At 37.0% G+C, this 26820-nt stretch overlaps 1 pseudogene; it reads right to left on the bottom strand.

Annotated features, from left to right (window-relative positions):
* The window catches only part of LOC129944159 (DNA ligase 1-like), a 29748-nt pseudogene extending 4327 nt beyond the window's left edge, over positions 1-25421 (bottom strand).
* Between the last annotated feature and the right edge of the window lie 1399 nt (positions 25422-26820).

Consider the following 26820-nt stretch of genomic DNA (forward strand, 5'->3'; position numbering starts at 1 on the left):
AGTAGAAGTGGGATCCAATGTGAATAGAATTTTAACGTTTGCTCGAATCCCGAATATAAATGTCAATACAAATGATAGCATCTCGAATGTGTTAGTTATAACTAACGAGATACAAAATGCTACAGAATTATAAACATTTTCGACAGCGTTTTCATAAAAAAAACTACTTTTTGTGCCATTTTGTTGTCATAGAAGCTATGTGATCTCTCCCAAGCCAATCCGTTTTTGAAGTAGTAACATAAGGTCTCTTAGCTGTTTTTCGTGTTTGCCCAGTAACGCGACAAAAATGATTGTTTTGAATTTTTTTATGTTTCTACAAATTTTCTTGGCGGCTCCGTATCAACTGTAGAACGACCTTTCAAAATAAAACCCAGGAGTATCCTTGTAAGCCTTCAAACAAAAACATAAATATGACCAAATTTGAATCTTCTCATTTTGATTTTCAAAGTTGCTTAACATAGAATCGATCTTTGAGTTCTCTGCGCGTCATATTGTAATCTTATTTTGTAGTTACTTTGTAAAACTAGGTAAAAAATAGTGAAGCTATCTCGACTTAATTGTTTAAGTATACGGAAAAAAATGTAATCTGTAATATTTGTTTATTATTGTATACCAAATTAGTGTCAACAAATTAGGCGCCATCTGTTGCACGCGAAGATAAACAAACAATTTAACCACACTCTACGAACAAACCCATTTTCTTCAGTTGTTATTTCATTCAGCTTTAATTTACAAAAACCCGACTGCTGCGGATTGTTTTTTGTTTCGCAATTTCTCATTCAGGCAAAATGTTTGACTGCATTGAGAGTGGAAACCACGTGGTGTAGTTTGTTATTAGGCATTGTTGTTCTACATGATGTCGTGGATAAAGCTTATAATGATCTGCTTTACAAAATCTGGAATGTTATGCCATCTCCATTAGTTACGATGGGCGTTTATGGTATGTTAATGAGTATTTTGAGACAAAGTCAAGAGAATAGCTGCCTGACTATCTGAGAAAATGAGGATGTCGATGTCGGATGTTGGTGTCCTGACTTACGCTAAAGTGATAGGGAAGATGGAATTAGAGACTTAATTTTAGTCGTTCGGAATGCATACCTCTACTAACCTCCCTAATAGGTTGTTATCCATCTGTATCGAAGTGGATTGATTATTCTTCTAGCAACGCTCCATAATCCCAGAAAGATCTGGAAGGTATAGAAATCTGGAAGTTTCTACTGATTTTAAGTTGGGAAATGGTAAAGTCTATGTTCTTTGGAATTAATTCTAAATATTTAAGAATTATGGCGTGGGCCATGCTGATAAAAGTTCGCCGAGATGATGCTCTGAGGCGAATAGCAGCTGTTTGTTTGCTGATTATATCGAAAGGTGTTTGATGGATTAGTGTTTTCAAAGCCTCGGATGGAGTTGTACGAATCGATACGCTTATACATAGGCAAGTCGAACATTGGACTTAGCTAAGTCGCTGTTTACATCTTTGTCTAATGCAGCCCACCACACAGGGATAAAAGTATAGCAATTATTTAACAATTTTTTTTTTTTATAATTTACAGACACTCAAGGGGTTATTAGTACCCTTTATATGTTTATATTTAAACACAATGCGAGCATTGTGGAAGGATTTAAAAGGATATACCGGTGCACATTAGTCTTAAAGTTCTAAACATCAAAATGGAAGGGAAGAATAGAGTTGGCTAAAGCATTCCACATTCTCGATGTGTGGTTTAAGAAAGAATCTCTATACTTGAAAGTACGATCGAAATTGAGCTCAAGGGTAAACTGATGAGCATTCCTGGAACTGCGAGTATTACGGCTGAATCATTTAAGGGGTGGAATGCAACTGGCTAGTTCGACAGAACATTGCTTGTAAAAATATCGATAAAACAACGAAGGGCATGAAACATTGCGGCGGTGTTCTAGCGATGTAAATGTTTCGTTAAAATTTTTTTTTTATTCTATCCAAGAGACTTAAACTTGTTTAAGGGGCACCTGCCCAGATTTGCGAATTATATTCACGTTTTGGACGGATGAAGGCTTTGTAAATTACAGCCAGATCAGATGGGCTGAAAAATTTGGCAGCATTTTTGGCAATATCAAATATATGATCGTGCCATAAAAGGTGATCTGTGATACACATTATAAGTACTGACAGTTGATTAGTTTCTTGGATGCAAGTGCCACTCATAGATAGTGGTTTTGGGGGTGTGTTACGCTTTAACGACAGAAGACAGCATTCTACCGGTTTTTGATTCCTCATTGTACAATGCTGTCAAGATTAGGAGCTTATCATACGCTGCCGTTTAAGTTCCACATCCGGAGGACAGGGATATGAATCTAGAAACGAGTATGAGAAGCTGAGGGTACTGTCGTCGGCGAAACAGATTAATGGATTAGAAGTGGCAGACATCAGAAAGAAGGGACGTGCGTGCTTTTAGACGATAGTTAGAGGAAGAGGAGGATTCGCCTTTTTTAGGGACAGGCTGGACAAATGCTATTTTCTATCCGCTCTGAAAGAGACCTGTAGAGTAGGAAAGATGGAAAAGTTTACGCAGTGGTTTTGCCAGCGATTGAGAACACCTCTTCAGAACAATTGGGGAGATACTATCCCGGCCAGCGGATTTGTATATGTCAAGGTCTTTCAGTACTCTAGCAACTGCACGATTGCGAAAGAAGATTCGTCCCATAGAATCATTTACGCTCTCAAGAACAGGAGGACTCATGACACTTTCCCGTAGAGTCGAATTAACAGCAAACTGTTCTGCAAGCAAATTGGCTTTATCAATCGAGCTTACATAGGGAGTGTCATTGTGGATAAGCGTTGGAACCGAGGATGTTGTGATGTTTCGTACGTTTTTTATAAATGAACCGAAATGTTTACTACCTTTGGGACATTGTAGTATTTTTTGCCTTAATTTTGATCATACAAACATAACTTGGTTCGACGAATATGACCATTATATGTCTTTCTAGCTTCTTTGAACTAATTCCGGTTTTCCTCAGTCGGGTTAGCTTTGTAACAACGGAAACTTACATCTCTGATACTTATAACCTGCTGTAAGCTCGAGTCCAACCATGAGTTCTATTTGGGTTTGATTGATTTTACCCTGTTCGGGATATAATCTCATTCGACGAAGAATTAAATTTGTAACCATATCTGCGCTGGAATCCACGTCACTATCGAGGAAGCATAGTGACCAGTTAAAGTTCCTGAAGAATTCATTGAGACCGTCCCAGTTGGCTTTCTCATATTGCCAAACGGTTCTCACAGGAGATTTTTCTTTAACTGGGTTTTTTCGACATGAGAATTTTGCAGATACGATACAATGGTCTGATGTGCCTAGGTGCGGTAATACACTAATTGTGTATTTATTAGGGTCAGAGGTAAGAAACAAGTCGAGGGTGTTGGCGGATTGAGCTGCAACGTCAGGAATTCGAGATGGCTTATCGACAAGCTGGGTTAACTGATTTAACTCAGCAAAGATCTCAACATACCTTCCTTCCGGTGTTGATTGGCCAGAATAACGAAGCCAAGAAGAATTGTGTACATTGAAACTGCCCGCAATGATGATTTCGGTGTGAGGATAATGGGCAGCATTTCTTTGAATGGAGTCAGACAGAGCATCAAATTTGTTAAAAGTTGAATTTCTGTCCAGATATGGACTTCGATATAAGAAACATGTGTGGATGATGTGCTTATTTACCGTGAATTCTAACCACATGAAGTTAAAGTTTGTGTTAGAGCACAAACCATAATGTGGCTGAAGTTGGTATGCAACATCATTTCTTATATATACGGCTAATCCATGATGAGGAAAAAATAATGACACTAAGTTATACCTATTTAGATTGAATTCCGAATGATCGGAATATTCACCTATTTGAGTTTCACTCAGTGCCAAAACAGCTGGCCTGTTTGATGCAGTGTGGACATATGTGGCATAGCCATTCTTTCTTAAACCACGAATGTTACTAAAGTCCACCCTGAATTCCGTCAACATTTTATTTGTATAAAACTCGTAAAACAACAAACTCGAACAACTACCGTTAGCATATGTAGTATCTAGAATCCAATTTGAACTTTTCAATAACAGACTTTCACTAGTGTTATGCCTTAGTTAATAGCTTTTCTTTGCAGGAGAAGAGAAAATCAGTAGCTTTCTTGACTTTTTCTGGTATATTACGTTTCCAATTTAGTTCTTGGTTTTAAACAAACCCCGATATTTAGTTACATCTGAAAACAAACAAAGTTTGGTGACTCGTAAAAAAGGCAACTTAATCCAAATCCTAATCCAAACCGATCAGCCTATTGTTATAGCTTGTTAGGATCGGTTTATAATAGTTTTTTAAGAGTATTAAGATGCTTCCCTAAAATCACTCTTTAAACGTCCATATCCATTCCTGGCTAGTCAAAATTTCATTGACTATGAGGTTCCAGAGGAGAGTAAACTGCGCACCGCCTTGAGGCGTGCCTCTGCCGACAAATCTTTCGGCAGAAAAGCCCCACACTTTTGAGTTTTGAGCTGGTCAGAATTTTATGAATTAAAGTTCTAAGCAAACTCCCTGCAGAGAGATGTTGGTGGCGATATTACTACAGATACCTTCCCGTTGTTAAAGACATCTTCAATGTCAAGGAAGGCAACAATAGTAAAATCTTTATGATCAAGAGAGTATTCAATTGTAGGTTTTAGAGTGCGTAATGCCCTTTCCACTGACGAACATACCCTTACAGTAGGCATGTTGTAACTTAGATAGAAGTCTTGTATCACTATTTGGTCGATAGATATCAATCAATCTTTTTTATTGTATTGAGGCCTTATTTCTTTAGAATTAACTTGCAAGCATTTACCAGCCTTGGCTATGAAGACAATATATTAACTTCTCTTCACATTGAAGTAATATGGACCAGAAAGATATTCAGACATATGGGAAGCTAAAATCGTATGTGTCAGTTTTGAGATATATCGTATTCCACAAAAAGTTTCTATCATTGTTCTAAAGAACCGTCAATCAATTAAAGATGCACAAATATTTACTTATAATACATTTTAATTCCAAATTAAATACGTTCAAATTATAACTATCCGACCTTCTTATGCTAATAAAATCTCCGAACCGTATTAAATATTGTAAAATTGTATATTGATTCAAACTCGATTACGCTTCATTCAAGAAATCATCACAATTAACCCAAATAATCTTCCCACCAGAAGAATAAATATTTATAAATACAAATGTATTCTCAATAAATGAATTAATACGAATATAAACTTTATGCATTTTGTATAATTTGTTAATTACTATTTTATATCAAGCAAATAAAAATATTTCCGTTTATATAAGTATCTCAAATAATAAGTCAATCGAAATAAACATTATTCCGTGTACCGTCCGTATTCCGTATACATAACTGTGTATTATAATTTTGTATACGCACTGAACTGCAATATTAAACACGCATCAATAAAATGCTTAATGAAATACACTAATTGCCCGAACGTGACTTTTATTGAATAAAAACCATAAATAGTCCTCTGGTACTTATCCCGGCACATCAATGAATATAAGGACAGGACATTCCTACCCGTTTAAATATAGTTCGTCATCATCATCGTCGTCAACCGACAAAAACAACAACTTCCGTTTTGACAATTTAATATACCTACCCTATGTTTGGTTGGAATGTTCGTAGGTTAATTCGGTCTTCGGTCTTCTTGTTGCTCTCCTTTTTTTTTTTTGAAAAAGGACATTTAATCCAACTCATTATTCGACGGACAACGGAGGCGGTGCGGCGGCGGTAGCTTTGGGTTATGATATCAAGAGTAAGATATCCGTGAAACATGATACACGATACACCACGCGTTTTATTAAGTATCTTGGAACATTCGGTGGAAACTAACCAAACATAATGTACGAGAGTACTCGTACCTCCCAGGACTTCTTGCATCTGCATATTCATGGCACTGGCACATGGTGTTTTTGGTGGAGTGGATTTAAGGATATTCCATTTGAATTTGATTCATCGTGGGAATGTCTGCGCGCATTTATAGAACATCATCAATTCCACTTGAAATGATAAATGAATTTGAGTTTTTGAGACAAACGACTAATCGAGTTTATGAGTGTTTTCGTTGTCGTACAATTTGGAAATTGAATTTCGATAATCTTTTACGAATGTACCACTTGATTTGAAAATCCACTTGTGAGGGTTAATGTTTTGTTTATTATTAATGTTTCTTTTTTGTGGTAAAACTTAGAATAGATGAATTGATGATATAATCACGTATCCTTGTAGGTTTCAATTTTCAAAAGATAGTATAGTGCATGAAGTTGATTTAAGGAATTATTTGTCTCTTGAAAATAAAAACAGCAATTCTAAAACAAAATGCAGAGTTTTTTGAATTAATTAAAATCAAAAAGTGGATTCCATTATAGAGTAAAGTCCAATAGAAGATTTTAAAATTCAATAAAATCGATCTGAGAACTTTATATAGCTCAAAACAATAGAAGAACCATTGTACCCCTGGGCCTCAAGTACCTCAAGATCTCTAGCTTTATGCCTCCAGTTTCAAATACCAAGTTGACGTTCGTCGGCCTCAACTCGATCACTCCACCGAAGATGAGGCCTGCCTCTGCTTCTTGTTCCCTCAAGCTTGGCGTTGAATACCTTACGGGCTAGAGCTTCGATATTCATTCGCTCCACATGCTCTAGCTATCTTAAGCGTTTTACACGCTGTTTTTTGAACAGTGGCAAGTCGATGTACAGCTCGTATAAGTCGTGATTAAATCTTTTCTCTCTACGGACCATAGATCGTACTCAGAACCTTACTCTCAAAGATACCAAGAGATCTTTCATCCGCCTTGGAGAGGATCCATGCTTCTGCACCACACAGCAATACTGGGATCATACAGTGTCTCTTCGGTACTTCGCGATAGGGCCTTATTCCTCAACTGCTTACTTAGGCCAAAAAACAGCGATTTGCAAATGTAATTCTGCGTTTGATCTCTGCGCTGCTGTCATTTGCAGAATTAACAGCAGGGCCCAGATCAACAAATTCGTTTACCACCTCGAAGTTGTACCTGTCAATTGTCACATTTTGACCAAGTCTACTTCGTAAATCGACTCTATTAGATGGCAGTAGATACTTCGTTTTGTCCTCGTTAATTTCAAGACCCATTTTCTTCGTCAGACTCGACATTAGAGGTAGCACCCATCACTGCTCGTTTGGTTCTTCCCATAATGTCGATGTCATCTGCATATCCAAGATATTGTGTGGAATTTTTGAAAGATGGTGCCACTTGTAGTGGCGTTGGGTGTTGTGTGCCACTCTTTCAAGAACAATATTGAAGCAGCTACATGACAGTGCATCGCCTTGTCGAAGTCATCTGGTGGTTTCGAAGGTTTCGGTCGAGTCTCTTCCAATTTTGACGCAGCAACGAGCATTTTCCAGCGTCATCCTGATAAGTCGTATCAGTTTGGTAGGGATACCTAAACTCAATATGGCACGGTATAGTTCGTTCCTGTCTACACTGTCATAGGCTGCTTTAAAATCGATGAAAAGGTGTGTTTCGATTTTATGTTCCTGGGTCTTTTCCAGGATTTGGAGTGAAAATTTGTTCGATGGTAGATTTTCAGTAAAAGGATTCAGGTGTTCACATAATACGCTGGACAAGAACTTGTTTGCGATGTTTAAAAGGCTAATACCTATGGCGCAGAGAGGGCGGTCACCTTTTTTATGGATCGGGCAAATGGTGCTCAAGTTCTATTGATTTGACGGATGACAGTTAAAATAGATTAATGTTCTCTTTTTCTGTCCCACGAACAAAGAAATACTTTGTTTATGGATTAAGTTGGCCTGAATTCGAATATCACCTTTTAATTTTGTTACCACATAAGGTTCTCAAAATAAGCCTATTTAAAAATGTTCAAGACAATCAAAAACAAAACCTAGTCCTTAATAATAAGTTTAATGATGATCTTGCAAAGCACAAATCTTTAAGTTCTAGATACATTTCAAACCATTTAAAATTACGTAGTTTTAAGGAAATTTTAGACATGTGTAACCAAGGCGACACAAGCGTCCACAAACCACCTTTGCCTACAGGGTGCTTAGTGTCTCAACCAGAAGATTGGGTTCTAACCCCAATGCAACGTTGTTGAGAATAATAAACGAGAGAGGGGGATAGGTGTTTTCACTAAGACATCACTCCCTTAATGCAGATGGTAGCGGAAGAATTCCCGAGATTGACTTATTGGTTTCACGCTTACAGTTCTACTTAAGGTAAACTACTTAGTGAACACCTTACAAGACTTGTATGACATATTCGCCTGTAAAAATCGGATTAACCGACCCCTTGGAGTTATACTAAGAATCTGTCCCTCCAGATATGAGTCTATGCCGTCGTGGCGGCTTACGGATTACTAACGACGAACCAAGCAAACGAAATAAGGATTTTTAACTACGGATCTGTGCGTGAAATGTCACATTTTTTAATAGATCACGTGCGACTACCAACTTTGACATTAAAATTGTGTTAGGAGATTTTGACGCTGAGAAAGGCTAGGAAGAGAAGACATCTTTAATGGCATAAGCGGAAGATACATCCTGGTCGATTTCATTACGGAGCGAGACGTTATGGTAACTATTAGAACGCACAGGTCCGGATTTAGGAGGGGGCAACACGGGCGGATGCCCCGGGGCCTCCATAAACAGGGGGCCCCAATTGAGACTTGGGAAAATTTGTATTTAAAATTCTAACTAATAAATACTAGTACACATATTTTTCTTTGACATGTATTTTTTTTACTCTTTTACCTTAACCTACAGCCTACAGTACTTGATTATTTAATTATATTAATCTAAAATAACAGAAAACATTGATCTATATTTGTTCACTCCAATCAGGCAATCAGTGAAATATAAAAATCTCAAATGGCCCTGATAAGAAGAACTTCCAATCCACTACTTATCTTGAGGGAGTATCCCAATCGCCTAATGGCTGAGTGGGATGGTACTTGCCCGCAATCTCGGAGGTTGGGTATTTTATTCCGTGTCTCCAAATTTAATTTTTGTTCGTTTATACATACATATGTACAGTACATATAAATTAATTGCTGTATATCAGTGTTCTTCAATTCTTGTAAAAATCAATTATTATTGACTAATTAGTAACTTGTCCATCACCTGTTCAATTCTTTGACTTCGTGCAGAATTTGTACACGTTTTTCACAGCCAGTACAGAGTGGCACCGAATTGTGATTGAGAAATTATCGGAAAATAACATCGGCCAGTTTGTAGTCTTGAAAAAGCTCAGCTACACTCGTTGGTCTTGTCAAACTGCTACTACGAAAGCCTAAGTCAACGGCTATTCGGAAATTGAAGAAGCTCTAACCAGCATATGATGGTTGGACTGCCATGCTAGAGGTCTTGGGTTCGATCTCTGTCTATGCCATCTAAAGTTTTTTTCACGGGTACTGCCTCTTGCGAGGAATTGACAAATTGTCCAAGAGTAATTCTTGTCATGAAAAGTGCTTTCTCCAATTTGCCGTTTGGATTCGGCTTAAAACTGTAGGTCCCTTCCATCCCTGAAAACAGTACTTGCACACAGGAATGGTTGAGAGCTGTGAGTCACTAGGCCCAAGTTCTCAAACGGACTGTTGCGCCACTCAATTTATTTTATTTATTATCGCCTTCATCCCAGTGATTGACCAGCTATCCGTTTCTCTTACTGAAAGATTACTTGCCTAAGAACTGTAGGTTTAAGATTTGGATTCCTGAACCACATCGAGAAGACGGATGCTGAAATTTTGCACGCCGCAGCAGAGGTATTGGTGAATGTGTATCCGCATGATTTAGAGCATAGTCTTTGTAATGAGTTGTTTCAATTTGTGTCTTTGATTGACTCATACAAAAAGGAAAAGGACTATGGGACAGATCAATCACCTGAACTATTTTACTACCAAATTCTCGAAAATCAAAATTACCTCGAAATTGCATTGAGAATGTATTCGGTTTTGATGGTAACGAATGGCACTGGATAGCGTCCATTTTCAAAAATGAAAATTATAAAAAAAGGCTTCGAACCACGATGGGACATAACCGTCTATCGCAGGTTTTAAGCATTGAAAGCGACGTACTTCCAAAACACGATTTCAAAGAAATCATCAACGATTTTTCGACGAAAAAAGCTCAAAAGGTTCCGTTCATTAACCCTACAATTTAATTTTAGATAATTCTTTTTTCCGTTTTTATCTATATGTGTTTGTTAAATACTAAAGAAAGTGAAACAAATGGTTTGCTTTATTTAAAAAAATAATTATTTGGGTCGAGGGGGCCTCCGCTTCTTTATTGACCCGAGACATGTGGACCTCTAAATCCAGACATGGAAATCCCTTAATCAATCAACTGTCAACCAGATTGACTACATTGTGATCGACGCACGACATTTTTTGAGTATAGAGGATGTCCGAACAATTCGAGGAGCATAGACTTGGCAAATAACCTCGTTGTAGCCAGGGTAACGGATACGGTTATTCTGATCCAGGCCAAAACAACGAAGTAGAGAAGATTCGAAGTTGGACGGCTGCAATCCTGGATTTGACCAGATTTTGAACCGTGTAGCATTCTATTTTAAGTTATGTCTTTAAAATTTAATTGTCAAAAGTCTGACACTGACAAGACTCACAGCTGTCAAAAGGCATTAAAGGTCTACTCTAAATGAAAGCTCTTAAACTGGAAATTAAAGCTGTAGCCAAAATGTGTTTTACTTTCTATGAAATACAATGCAGCTCTTTCAGCATTTTACTTAAATCATTGCCACACTGAAAAAGGTTTGAAACATTAAATTACATCAGTTAAAGAAAGGCAGCTAACCAAAAATATTTGACAGCTATTGCAGTTATAGATTTAGTTGGATTGAATTGAATATTTAAGTTGCGTGCAACTTTTATTCTCTTGCGAACCTATAACCTATTGCCGGTTATTAATAACACATAAAGCGTTTTTTTATGCTGAGACAACATTTAAGACTTTTTACAAATTATGTAAGAACTGAAGTTTTACTTATCTCTTAAACAGTAACATAATAGACCGAGAAAGTGTAAGGAATGTCTTTTATGGAAACTCTCAAATCTATGACATTTCTTTTCCATGCAAAAATTCATTATTTTCATAGTTCAATTCCATTTCATCAAATATGAAAGATGTCACTTTGGGGAATCTGACATTCCTTAAGCTGAACACCATTTTTGTTGACATCTGTCACGTTCATCCAAGTTACTTATCTGTCACATTCTTGAACTTTCCTTTCCATTCCGTTTGCTTGTATTTAAGTAAAAGGTCATTGGCATAGCCCATTATTACCTTAAACATTATAATTTCATAAAACGGGGAAAGTTAAATAAACACCAGAAACAACCATGAGAACAAAATATGAGTATGACTACGAAGCTATACAATTTATAATTAATCTAAAAGTCCTCCAAACTGTCATAGCGCGCCAAAAAAAATAATTGAAAGACAGATTCTTAGTCACTTGAGTTAACCTACTTAAACACTTGTACAAGTAAAAAGTATATACAGAGTCCACTTATCTTGAAGTTTAAATTATTTTCTCATGCAACCTCAACTCAAGGGCTACAAATTTATGTGCATAATTTTTTAGCCCAACTATATACTCTACTTCATCTTTTACAAACCAGAGGCCACTCATCACCTAATTAAGTGAAACATAATGATAGAGGAGACGCTACGACGACAACAAGCGACTACGGCGACGTCCGACGGACGATGGCAAAGGCTAAGGCAAATGCAAAGGCAATTCAAAAAGAGGCCCTTTTGATTGGCACTCTTCGTGTTTTCAAAACACTTAAGTCAAAATCAGATTCAAAATTTTGTATGTTCTCCTTTTGTTTATCTTCTCTAGAGTCTTGAGTTAAGTTGAGGAGACTTCAGAGCTACGTTCTGGATGACATTGAATTAGAACAAAATGTTATTGATTTATTGTCAAGCAAACCGAAGATGATTTTGAAATATGACAAGTTTACTTCTCGAGACAGTGTAAATAATTGGAAGACTCCTTTGGTCGCGTTTTTAAGTAATTACTTTAATTCCTGGAACTGCAGTATAGAGTTTCTGGTCCTTTAAAGTTCCAGAACTCGTTTTATGACACACGTGCCGAGAAGTTGGAGGTCTGAGAGAGATCTCTTTGTTTCTATATGAAGGGACAGCATCTTGAATGCGGAGGATCAGGTCTGTTGCCTCTGTCATGATCTTAAGGTTCACAGAAGCGTAACAAAAAATTATGAACGATCATCTCGGATTCGCACGATGACAGGATACACATCTGGCGCCCTCCTTTTAATTAATTTTTGGCTTTTTTTTGTTCTGACAGCGGTGTTTAAGAAAAAGAGAAGATAATTTATTTATACATTTATTACTTTTTGTATTTATTTAATATATGGCCGCCAGTTAGTGTGGATTCTTGGAAATTTATATCGAAACGAGAAACGCGAACGTTTTGATTTAGTTTATTGTTTCTTTTTTTTAATGAAATTGATCTCAGGGCCGGGAGGTATGTTTGTTTTTGTTTGGCGAATTCGTGCAGACGATATTAATAGTTATGATCTGGAACCAACAAAAAGTTATGACGAGAATGAATAAGGACTTCATTTAAATTATGCTAATGAGATTGGTTGTAAATCTTTTCGTTATATTGGATGGGTTGGGATATTTGAGAAATGTTTGAGTTTTTAAATTTTTTGTTTTTTCTTAGATTTAGGGTTTGGGTGATGGAGAATTCTTACACATTCCTTATGACTCTTGGAAGTGTTAAATCGAATGTTATTGGATATTTTGCGTCAAAACGATCGTTTTAGAATAAATAAATATACGTTTTGACAGGGGAATTTTTTTAATGATTGGATTCTAAAATACTTCTCAAGGGCAACTGTTGGACTACGGAAAATATTATTATTTGAAACTTTAAAAAAATCACTTTCCCGGCTTCGCAATTAAGATTTTTAAAGGCTATCTACATTTTTTGAAGTAGATTTTATTTTTGAATATAGTTGGTTTCCAAATCTACATTCTCTGTCTTCAATATTCAGTTTAAATATTTATAGTATATCATAAAATAATAGTAGATAATTTTACTGTAAAGGACTATGTTGTGTTTAACTTTACTACTAACTTACTTATTCCGCTCACAATCCATGAAGGGTCTCAGCCTGAGATACTGCAGTCTTCCATCGTGAACGATCCCTCGCATGCACTCTCCAGTCACCGAGACCAAGCGCTCTGGCATCCGCAGTCACTTGGTCCTTGTACTGTAGGTTCGGTCTTCCTTGTCCTCTTGAACCTAGGGGCTGGGCTGAGAAGACTTTCTTGGCAAAAGCGTTGTCGTCCATTCGCTCGATGTAGCCGAGCCAATGTAGTCGTCTTTGCTTGGCCTTCTGGACTACATCCACATCTTGGTACAGCTCATACAGTTCTCGGTTGTATCTTCTTCTCCATTCGCCATCGTCGCATACGGGACCAAAAATCCGTCGAAAAATTTTTCTTTCGAAAGTGCCCAGTATCAATTCCCCTTTTTTACTTATCGTCCAGCACTCGGCGCCGTTGAGTAGGGCTGGTAAAATCAAAGCTTTGTATAGCAGACACTTTGTCTTTCTAGTGAGGAGTTATGAACCCACTTGTTTGGCCAAACCGAGCAGCAGCGGTTCGCTAGGGTAATTCTTCTTCGGATCTTCACTAAGGTGTCGTTCGTGGGATTGATGTTTGTTCCAAGGTAGGTGAACTCCTTAACTACCTTGAAATTTCTGCAACCAACAGTGACGTTTTGTCCGAGGCGGTGGACAGATGTTGCTTTTTTTGTTGATAACATGTACCTAGTTTTGTCCTAATTCACTTCAACTAGACCAACTAGTTTTGCCTAATCTTCAATCGCTGTGAAGGCCTCAAGCACAGCTCTCTTGGATCGACGGATTATGTCTAGTCTATGTCGTCCGCATAGCCTAGGAGCTGGGTGGATTCGTTAAAGATAGTGCGTAAGGTAGGTGTGAGCACGGAGGGCTCCAGGACTATGTTGAAGAAGTCACATGACAACGCATCTCCTTGTCTAAACCCTGTGCAAGTTTGGAATAACTCGGATGAGCTGTTACCCGTTTGCACACTGCACTGCGTATTGTTTAGCGTCATGCGGCACAGCTGGATCAGTTTGTTCGGGATCCCGAATTCAGACATCGCCATCAAAAGCAGCTTTAAAGTCGATGAAAAGATGGTGGGTTTCGACTTGAAATTCGTTGGTCTTTTCCAGGATCTGCCTCAGTTTGAATATTTGGTGTATCGTTGTTCTGCCTGGCCTAAGGCCACGCTGGTACTTGCTGATATTTGTGTTGCAGAAAGGTTTAAGATGCTCACACAGTACGTTGGAAAGGATTTTGTATGCAACATTGAACAGGGATATGCTACGGTAGTTTTTGCATAACATCGGGTCGTCTTTTTTGTAGGTGGGGCATATGGAGCTTATCGACCAGTCACTGGGTATGCATTCTTCCTCCCACTCTTTCGTTATGACCTGGTGCATGCTGTTTATCAAAACACTTCCTCCATGTTTAAAAAGTTCCTCGGGTATGTCATCCAACACGGCGGACTTGTGATTTTTTATCTTTTGGATGGCTCTTTCTACCTCTTCTATGCTGGGGGCTGGGACTGGGTCTTCATTGACTGGTCTTGCTTCTCTTTTTTGATTATCTTGTTCGACATTTTACGCATTCAGCAGCTGTTGGAAGTGTTGCTTGAAAATATCTACAATTCCCTGTGCTTCGGTGACTAGGTTTCATTCACTGTTTAACTTTACTTTACTCTACATTTCACTTTAGCGCCCCGTGGGTGCTGCTGCTGGGTCTCAATTGAGTCTCCAGTTTTTAATACCAAGTCAGTGTGAAAAAGCCTCGACTTGGGGTCTCCTAAGAAAATAAGGTTTGCCACTGCTTCTCATTCCTTCTGGCTTGTCATTTAATACTTTACTAGTTGGAGTTGTATGCCCTAGCCCTCTTAACCTTTAAATACGCAGTTTTGCTTACTTAGTTCAAAGAAACAGCGAGAACTAGAACTAGAACTACTACTTTTGAGTTCAGTATTGATGTCATTTGCAGATCTAACATGGGATTACTTTGAAGTTATACAATTATACATATTAATAGTCACATTTTCACTAAGTCTTCGATGGGAAATGACGATCTTTGATGACAGCATATACATCATTTTGTCCTCATTAATGACAAGGTGCAAGTAACATGATGGTTAGTGCGTTGGACTGTCATGCGAGAGGTCTTGGGTTCGATCCATGCCTGTGTCACCTAAAGTTTTAATCACGGGTACTGCTTTCGAAAAAGTGCTTTCTCAAATTAGCCGTTCGGATTCTTCATATAAACTGTAGGTCCCCTCCATCCCTGCAATTACTGGGACACAGGAATGGTTGAGAGATGTAAGTCACTAGACGCTGGTTCTCTACGGACTATTGCGACACCTAATTTATTAATTTTTTAGTGACAAGGCCCACTTTGTTCGCTTAAGACTTGATACTGGGAAATGCACCCCTTAACTGGTCGTTTGGTTCTTCCCATAATTTCAAAGTCATCTGTATATACTGTGCAGATTTTTGAAAGATAGTGCTGCTCGTATTGACGTATAGGTAAAGTCGAGATTAGATCGATGGTAGATTTTGCAGGCTTGAAGCTACACTTGTAAGTGCCAATCATCTTATCAGTAAATGGCTTCAGGAGTTTAAATAAACCTTTTTGGATCGGGTAATGGAGCACAAGTTCCACTCTGTACCGGCAAAATTTAGTCCGAAGAATTGTTAATTCCTTATCAAATCATCTCCGGCGTACTTTAAAAGTTCTGTCTGTAGCCCAGCATCCTGGAAACTTTGTTCGTCTTCAGCCTGGTGATGGCTATCTTCATATTATTTAAGTTGGATGAGTGAAACTTCTGATCATCAACAAGATGGATTTGTTGAAACGTCTTTGTCGTTGAGCAGATGGTTGAAATAGTCTTTCAAGAATTTAATCATCAGCTGATCTTCCACTATGGTATTTCCTTTCTTGTATTTGCAGGGCTCAGGCCAGCTGGTAAATCCTATTGTTTAACTTTCTTTTCCTTTCTAGAATTTCCGCTTCTATTTCCTGATCAAACTTCTCTGAATCTAGCTGTGTTAATGGTTCTTTTTCTGTTTTCTGAGAAAGCTCTTGTCCTCCTTTGCTGACACAATCTGAATGCTTTGTTTGCCCGAGTACATTCAGAGTCAAACCAGGGATTCTTTTTTGGTGGCTGTAAGAACCCTAGAACCCCTATAGCAGCATTTCTTATGGATTTTCGACAAAGTTACCAGTAAATTTCTGGACAGAATTTATCAGTAGTAGGAAGTGAATTTAGCCGATGTTAGCGGATCTGCACTCAAGTATGCAAGCGTCTTTCGTCTATAGGAATATGATCGAACTGGTTGCAGGTTTGAATACCGGCGGATCGCCATGGGCTCTTGTGAACACCATGTTCTTCCCAGCTACATAGTCGATGAGGCTGAATCTTAAAAACACTGTTTTTGGTTGTCTTTACGAAAGAATAATTTAATGCAAGATTCGAATGCAGAACACCTTAATCCTATAGAAAAGTATTGATTTGCTTGTAGGAGAGACACTAAACTTTATTTTATTTATGTAGCAGGGTTAAGAAAATAATCTCTGTAGGTGCTTACAGTACGAGGATTAAAGGTAAATAGATGAGGATTCCTGTTTATGAACTTTCAATTGTTTTAAGGGAACAATGCAACTAGTTATATATGAAAACATCAGCGTAAAAATATCGGTGTCAAAAAGTAACAGTCTTACAAGTTTTCTAATTCTATTATTCAGTTTCTGATATTGATCTTTGGTTGAAAGTGTGGTCCTATTTCTTGAAGATAAACAACAAATTCTGAAATTGAGAGTTCTGTAAATTAACAAGACAAGCACATATGTTAATAAATATAAAATCATCACTACCTACCTAAACAACATTATTTTTAATGTTTTAACTTGCCACCATATATGGACTTATACCAAAAGATGCTGTTTTTCCAAATGGAGACATAATGTCAATTCTAATTTATCAACTTTTTTTTCTAGCTATACTCTGAATTATTTTACTTCGACGCTTTTATCAGGTAAACAGAGTTTTGAAATGAAAGTACATAGTAATAATGGTAAGACTCTTACGGTTGAGTATTTATAACCTATGTCTCTGGGATTCTCAAGAAAGATTTCTTCTGCCCAACGTTATTCCCTTCTTATTTATTATTAACCCAATAACTTCAAAAACAAAATTATCCCAGTCAGCGACCTAAAACAAAAAAGCTGAAAAACTTATTTGACACTCAGACCAAGTGATTTACATTGGAACAAATGTAATGCAAATTACTTGATGAGGGTCAAATTTCCATAAGTAGAATTTAGGTACTTCTTCCGAAATTTTGATAACGTATACTTACCTTTTTATAATGGTCTCATTCTTAGACCTCCAAAAAAGAGTAACGAATCAAAAAGCTGATTTACGAGTGTCTAGATGCATCTTACTTTTTTTTCCTGAAGGAAGGTAAGGCTGGGCATTCCAAAAAATCCCATAAAATTTAAACAAAACGTAATACCGATGACTTTTCCGTTTATCTATTAAACCAACAAATTATTATTTAACATTTCCTACGAAAAAAGAAAAACAAAACACTTTTATTTTTTAAAAAGATTGTATAATTATTGGCTTAAATTGGTCTTGAGGGTATGTCAAAATCACATTTTGTCTATAATACCTTTCTTTATCAGATTTAGATATGGTACATTTCTACCCACGAAATTCGGTTAATTAAGCAGCTTAAATGAGGCAAAGCACCAAGGTAGAACATAAAACCAAGAGATTTCAAAATATATACAAATAATACATATACGTATACGCAGAGTCGTAGATATATACCTTTCCACGGTTAATTGCTTAAAAAGAAGGTTAAGGTTGTCATACTCAGATTAGTCCTAGATACCTTTAAATTCAGATACATAAGGATGCTTATAGCTCCTCGCGTGTAAGGTGTGTTGCGTATATACCTACGCATAGATATACCGATATTCTTTTAAAATTTATTTTATACCAAAACGAAGAATGTAACAACTTCCGCTATAAAATTAACGATAATTATTTTTCGGTTCTTTATTTTTTCTTTCGTCATAAAGGAATTTGTTGACAAGTATTGCATTCGCAAAAATTTCGAGCTCTAGATTTTAATCAATGATTTCGTCGGTCTGTCTATCCTTCTTCGTCCCTATAGACGAAGCTATTAAGTTCCAATTTGGAAATCAAAGTTTAAGGTAAAACTGCGTACAGTATTTTTTGTATGACCAAAAATAACATAGAAGCCATTTAATTTGTTTGGTCAAAAATCAAAAATTCGAACTGTCTCAAAAACGGTCCGATAGATTCTTATAAATTTGCCTTTGGTTTTTTTGCCGATGACTCAATGTATCGAGAAGTAATGGCAACATTGCTAAGAATCAGTCAGAGAAGAAGCCTCTCGCGTGATGGCCCCCAACAAGAAACTGGTTTGGTAAGAAAATTAGATCTTCTCTAAAGCACTACGAACAGAAAAGGTGCGAGGAACACGGACTTCTAAGACGGAAAAAGAAAGAGCAGGATGAGTTTGGGTTCGAAGATTCTGAGAGCAATCAATCCTGTTCCAGACTCAGACGAAGTAACGATTGCCATATCTAAACTAAAGTTTAAAAAAACTCGTTTCGGTTCTGAATAGAACATCAATATTGTTTGCCTGATACTAAAAAAGGAGACTTTAGAGGAATCAGTCTCCTTAACATCTCTTAAAAAATCTTCTTTTTTGTAATATGTGAATATCTTAAGCTTATCGTGATAACTTAATAGGTACTTATTGGTGTGGCTTTAGACAACACAAATAAGACAAACACCATTTTTTCATTGATTTCAAGGCCGCGTATCAAAGACTCTACGAACTCTGTATATATATATACATATGTAGTTTTGGCATCCTTGTTTAATTCGTCTGTGTAGGATAACGATTTCAAAAAAACACCGGCACTGTGATCAAACGAAGAATTGTCCTTGCTATACAGTGCAGAAGCATGGACTGTTACAAAAGAGGATGAGAGCACCTTGGGTCATTTGAAAGAAAAGTTGATCTACGGTCCCATATGCACCGAAAGTGAGTGGAAGAGCAGATGGAACGACGAGTTATATAGCGACGTAAACATAGTCAGAAGGATAAAAGTGCAACGACTGAGATGGATGGATCAAGTAGAGTGCACGGAAATCAAAGCTCTGGACCCTGAAAATCTTCAAATCTAAGCCCAAAGAAAGCATCGCGGTAGAGGAAGGTGGTGGATCTATACCGAAATTTGAGTGTACTAGGGATCGAGCTTAATGGAAAATTTTGTTGGACTGTAGCACCATCTTAAGTAAGTTCGATCAAAAATTTCTTTTTAAAATTGCTTAAGTTGAAATTTTTAAAGATTAACTTGTATTTCAGTCATAGGTTTTTAAATCTGATATTTTAAGGTTCTGAACAGTAATAATATTTATTTTCAATACATCAAACATATAAAAATTAGTACAATTTGATAACGATAAAATAAACTAAGTATTTAAAAACAAAGTATCAAATCTCAACATTCAACACCCCCACTAGGTTTGTATACTTTTATATCAATGAGAGTACCACAGTTGTTATGTTTTGTAGCAGGGAGTCCTTTGGTTAGAACATCAGCAGGCGTCTCTTCAGTTTTCAAATATTTTAGTTTTATTATTTATTACTTTCTATAAAATCTCGAATGAAATGATGCCTTATATAAATGTGCTTCAACGTGTGTGATAAACGTGGTTTTTAGATAATGTTTATTGCACTCTTGTTATCGCTTTGCAATATAAGTTCTTGATTCCAATTAATTAGTTCTCGCAATATAGATTGAAGCCAGCCTCTGTGGTGGAGAGAGCGACAGTAGGTTGTTTCTTTGTATTCCACAATATAGGTCCTCCTTGGTATTTAAAGAGATAACCTGTAGTTGATTTTCTGTCATCTGAGTCACTAGCCCAGTCAGCATCCGAAAACACTTCTAAACATCCTTCAATATCTCGAATGTATTCTAGCTTGTAATTTATTGTTCCTTTTATATATCGGAAAAGTCGTTTAACCGCTATCCAATGTGATCTTGATAAATCCCCCACTGCAAAGGATAAATCAAATTAAGCTTCTCCAAAATCTTTCATCTCGAATGACTTAGCCAAATTTTCTTTGATAATTCTTTTTTCATCTTTGTTATTTGTTCTGTTTATCTTGTAATAAATACACGGATCGATTTTGCGATAGATAACCGTATCTTTCAGGTGAATTTCTTATTCTCGTAGATTGTCTTTTTCCTCTCTCAGATATTATTCCTTCTGAAGATTCTTCAACAATGAAATCATCTTGAGCATCCAAAAAACTGTTTTCACTTGGCGTTTCGTCACTTATTTCGATTGGTATTTCATTGCTTGAATTCACTGATCGAATTTCGTCTTCATTCCCCATTGAATCATATCGTGTAAAAATATCACAATAAGATGTATCGTTTGTCTCACCATCTTTTGGAAAAATTTGCTCATGGAAAACTGCGTCTCGACTTATTATGACTTCTTTTTTCTTAACGTCATAGAAGCGATATGATTTTGAGTGTGTGCAATATCCGATAAAAATTACTTCTTTTCCTTTGGCATCGAGTTTCTTCCGTTTTTTTTTGGAATGTGAATAACTGCTTGACAACCGAAAACTTTAAGATGCTGCAGATTCACTCTTCTTCCACTCCAGATTTCTTCAGGTGTTTTTTGTTTTGTACCTTTGCAAGGTGTTTTGTTCGTTAAATAAACTGACGTATTTGAAGCTTCAGCCCAAAAACGTTTGTGTAAACCAGACTCGATGAGAAGACAACGCACTTTTTCGATTATGGTTCAATTCATTTTTTCTGCCAACCCGTTTTGTTGTGGAGAATATGGAACCATTGTTTGATGTTGAATGCCTGCATTTGCTAGAATCTTCCTTATCTTAAAACTGCAATATTCCTTTCCATTGTCGCTTCTTATGGCCTTTATTTTGTTACCAGTCTGATTTTCGACAAAATTTTTGATCTCAAGGAACTTTTCCTCTACCTCATTCTTGCTTTTAATGAAAAACGCAAAGACTTTTTTTGAAAAAGCATCAATGAATAGAAGCATGTACTTTGAACATGAATGAATGAGCATGAATTGATTTTTATTCAATCGGACACAAAGATCTGTGTGTACTAGTTCTAATATTGATTCTGCTCTAATTCCAATTGAGTTAAACGCCAGGCGTGCCATTTTACCTTTGATACATGTGATGCAATTGATTTTTGAACTATCATAATCCATATTCTGCTCCACTTTTGGAATTATAGTTTGTGTGTTTGGATGTCCAACGCGCTTGTACCAAAGTTCAACGTGTGAAGCTACATCTTTTGTAACATATGCACTTTTGTTGGGTGGTCTGTTGAGTTGGAACATATTGTTCACTAAGCTTGCAGTCGCAACAACATTACCCCTTTGGTCTTTCACTAAACATCCATCTTTGGAAAAAATCATTGAAAAACACTTCTGAACAATTTTCAAGACTGATAAAAGATTAATGCATAAGTCAGGAACGTGAAGGACTTCTAAAAATTCAACCTCACTTTCTTTGAATTTTCCAATAAATACCTTCATATTGACTTTACCTTTAGCTTGGACTTACATTTTTAAATTATTTGCAACAATTACCTCATAGTTAAGATTTTCCATCTTACTTGAAAAGCATGCACTATTTGAGCACATGTGAGCTAACGCTCCAAAGTCGAAATATCATTCTTCTTTGTAAAGAGCCGTGACGGAAAAACATCCTAATATCGCATTCTTCTTTTCTTGATAGTTCTTATTCTTTTTTGGACAAATTCGTTGCAGTTGTAACATTTAGGACCCTTAAAGTTCTTATTTCCAAAGTTTTTCTTGTTCTTGCCAACAAAAGCAGCATCTTGACTTGCATCCAAATAAACGTCTTGAAGAAGTTTGGTTTTAATACTGTCTCCTGTTATAAAAATCCCAGAGCTTTGGATTCCCATTATCATTGGCTTGTATTCTTCGAGAAGACCAGCTAAAAGCATTGATCTTATCCATTCTTCAGCTAGGTTAAGACCACCAGACCTGAGCTTGTACGATGTATTTAAAACATCATTAATGTACGCATCTACGAGAAATCTTTCAATTTTGTAGAACAAAACTTTTGGATGAGCCCAACTCTCCTTACAAGACCAGAATCTTAATAAAATTTTCTGAAGATATTCCCAAATCTCCTTAGCGCTTTTGCAATGTCTTATATGAGGATAAATGGATCTTTCAACAAGCAATATAAGCTCCGATTTTGCGTTTAAGAGCTTCGTTGCATCCTTCTCCGTCTCAATACCATCAGAAACATCCTTCCAATATCCTTTCATTGGGAAATAAGCTTCAACGGAAAATTTCCAGTCTTCCAAGTTTTTGTTTCCCCGAAGCTTTTCAATAATTAATTTCCTTATTATTTTGTATTTAGATCGTGATTAGGTCCATAACCTGATGTTTTAAGATTCTGAACAGTAAACATATTTATGTTCAATACATCAAACATATAAAAATTAGTACAATTTGATAACGATAAAATAAACTAAGTATTTAAAAACAAAGTATCAAATCTCAACTTTCAACAAAATCTTGAAACATTGGTACTATTTTAAAATTGTCCTTCTTTGGATATAAGAGCAAGTTCATGCGACCCACTTTTACTCTTTATTTTGTCTTAATTTTTAAATATAAAACCGCAAAACGGAACTTCTTTACACCAACAAAAAAACAATATTTTTTATATAGATACTCAAATTATCATCTTTCTTCCCCGATTCTTTTGTGGGGAAGGTTCATCATTTTTCGGGCTTGATGTTAAAATTTTAAATTCTTTAAAAGCTTATAGCGACCAAAGAGGGGTTATTCATTTTCTAAAAATTTTAGGTAGCTACAAATATCTGAAATGAAGAGAAACAAAAATAATTCCGAATGGAAAATGGGAATCCAATTCTTTATGAAACAATCTTTTCTCTGATGGTGAAAGGAAAATGATTACTTGAGAAGATTAACAGGAAACAAAGACAAAACTTAATCCGGAAGAGTTCACAATGAGAACTTCAGTCATCATAACGTCGACGTAGGGTTCTATGTATATAGATGTACAGAAGAACAGAATATTCGTACTTATAGATACTTTACAAAAGGAAAAAGAGTATAAGATATTATATATTTTCTCATTCTGTACTTAAAAACTTTTGTATCTTTTTCTTATTATATGAAGGCAAAGATGGGGCGATGGACGGTTTTGAGAATAAGGAGAGTATGGGATCTTTTCCCGTCTAAAGTCTGAAGTCCGATGCTGATACTTAAAGCTGAAGATGAGGAATTTCATAGCCAAAACTGTAATTTTATGCATTTCCATTCGTGCGAGTTATGATTTTTCTTGCACTCTAAACCGTCTCCCCTTCTCCAGTCTTTTTTTCATTCATATTTCATATTGCTTGGATAGCACGATAATGGCGATGTAGATGGCGTTGGCGATGATGATGATGATGGTGGGTCTATGACTATGATGATATTAAATTGAATAGTTTGGTTTTGATATAAAACAAAATTAGGTATTAAATTGTGCATTGAGAGGGAAGACCGAAGCTCTTTGCTCTCATAGCCCCTTCGGTTTGGACTCGGATCTCATTCATTGTTCTTATGCAAACAGTTTTCGAAAACGAGTACTATGAATCGGGGTCGTGGTCGTAGTAGTAGTAGTCGGGGGTGATGGCTAACTTCCTCCTTCAGATAGATACTTTTGTCACAATTTATAGATACTTAGATACATTTGCAGAGTAAGAGGGGGAGGGATAAAGGTAGAGATATAAAATAGCAATTGCATTTTTCACTGTCAATTGTCACCCTTCTTTTATTCTATACGACACAACTATGTCACAATCATAGTTCATAGATACTCGTAACTTTTACCTACGTTTTTCAATTTTAAAGATACTTTTTTTGTTTTTGTTGTTGTTGTTATCTTTTTGATTTACCAACCCACACAATTGGAATTTGGACTCTTTTATGTGCACACATTTATTTTTTCAATGATAAATTGGATTGCATTTATCTTTCAAGAGTAATTTAGATTGATATCTTTCTAGTCTCTGTTTTCCCCTCTCCCCTCTCTTCGTCTTCACCTAACCTTTACTTGATCGGTACTTGATGGTGATGTGGGATTGGATTTATTTTATTTTTTTGTTTTGTTTTGTTGAATGTTTTTATTTTTCTCACTGGAAAATCAAAACTCAAAAGGAGCAAGCAGGTAGCGGTGCCGAAGTCGAAAGCCGAAGCCGGTGATATAGAAGTTAAATAGATAAAGAATAGGAAAACGAAAACCAGTAACCGTCATTGAAATCATTCGAAATTCGATTCAATCAGCTAAATGACGGTTTAAAAGAAGGGGTGGAGGGTTCTTTATTGTTATAGCAACATTTGTTTGTTTGTTTGAAACTTATATGCTCTAAAATTGTATACGAAAAAAAGGATATTTGATGTTGCAACCAGAGGCGTCAATAGAGAAGATAAATGGGGGATATTTGTACCCTTCGTGTCAATTATAGTGGTTTGTTAAATGAATTGAAGGGATTTATACAGTATTTAATTTTCCAAAGGTTGAAATAAATTGAGCAGTGCGTTGAATATTGACCACCACTTGGCCTATTTACATCTGGTTTTATTTTTTGATGGATTCTTTACTATGCGATAGTCAAACTCCAACTAACTCTTAACAATATAATACTAGAGCTATTTATAGCTCTACAGTTTATCCAGGCCATCCTATCATTTGATCATGTCCTCAGGATCAACAGCATCGTCACCATCGGCGTCATTGTCTTCATCGTCCTTACCGGTGTTCTCGAATGGGTCTTCTGGCAGTTCACACCATCACTTCATATTGTCTGATGACATGACTGTACTGAACCTTCGTTGATTGCGTTGCATTCCAGGAATGTCCTCAACAACAAACCTATCGTTCGGGAGCACCTTGGTAATAATGTATGGACCTCGAAAAGCTGGCTCAAGCTTCCGTGATGTACCTGTGACAACTTGTTCGTTTTCAATTAATATTAAATCATTTACCTCATATTGGGATGGTTTCCGGTGCTTCTGGTTAAATGACTTCTTTTGGACAACCTGACTTCGAATGATGTTCTGAAGTGCGGACTCCCTTCGTTCATCTACTTCTTCCTTCTCAGACATTGATTTTCTTAACAGCTCCAACAATAGTTTACTGCCCAGAATGTCTCTCGGAGTGTAGGAAAACAATAGTTCGTGTGGACTTGCCCTAGTAGTAGAGTTCTTGGTTGTGTTTAGACCCCTTTGAATCGATCACAAGTGGCTGGTCCAGTCTTTACCTCTTTCGCTGGAATGGGTGCACTTCAGTGACTAGAGAACCGTGCGGTTGCAGCGTTCCACCTGGCCATTTGCTCTTGGTGTCCTCACGGCATTTTTCATGTGCTGGAAATCGTTCTCGTCGCAATACTGCTCAAATAATTTGGCGGTGAAAGCTGTTCATCTGTCGGTTATGAGCATGCGAGGGACGCCAAAATACCCCGTAACTTCAGCCAAAACATTTAGGACGCCCCCGAGTTTTTGTAGTTTTCACTGCTCGAAGTACTGAATACTTTGTGAAGTTGTCGACAATGGCAAGCACGTACCTGGTCCCTCCCTTTCCAACCGGGAAAGGTCCGAGGTGATCCAGTGTCGAAGGGCAGTAGAACTCGTTTTGGGGGATGCAGTTCCACTTCAATTAAACCACCTTTACGTTTGGCGTATGCACAGTCGACGCAGGACATTATATACGACCTCGTGGTATCCCGTCATCCTGGGCAACCAGTATGTCTCCCTAAGCCTCGAAAGTGTCTTCTCATCAGTGAAATGACCTACGTCATCGTGGCAGAGCTTCAACACTCGCCATCGAATTGCCTTTGGAACTGCCCATCTCTCCTCCTAATCGGAACAAACGACATACTTTCACTCGATACTCTTTTTTTAGGTAACTTAACATCTTGCCACTGCATTGTGGCTATAGCCAGTCGTCCTAGGCTATGTTGACATTTAGCACAAACAATGATACTTCTTCTGGGGGTAGTTCGTAATCATGCGGTTGTCGACTTAGAGCATCCATGTATGCCGCTTTAGTACCTGGCTGATGGACGGTTTCTTAGAGCTTAAGCTACCATCGACCCATTCTAGGAAAGATCTTTTGCTTGTTGCTACAATGGCTTCGCAATCTGTTACGACCTTAAAATTCTTACCCAAGAGGTATACTCTCCACTATGGGGAGCATTTCCAGTTCATAGGAGTAGAACTTCTTTTCATTGTCCGTCAGTTTTCGACTGAAAAAGATCACTGGTCGAAGGACAGGCGACTTACGATGAGTATAAATTTTAAGGTTGCCAGAGGAGTAGTCCACATTTGAGTCAGGGCTGCGTTTTGTCACCGATTCTTTTTTTATTGGTGATCAGTGATGTGCTGCTTGCGGTTTTCACAGGAAACGGAGAAATAAGATGGACTTTCACAAACATCTAGAATATGCAGACTATGCTTGCTATCTTATAGAGCAATGAATCTCCATCAAATGGCAAAAAGGCTCGAG

This window comes from Eupeodes corollae, chromosome 2 (assembly GCF_945859685.1).
Source record: "Eupeodes corollae chromosome 2, idEupCoro1.1, whole genome shotgun sequence".
NCBI lineage: Eukaryota > Metazoa > Arthropoda > Insecta > Diptera > Syrphidae > Eupeodes > Eupeodes corollae.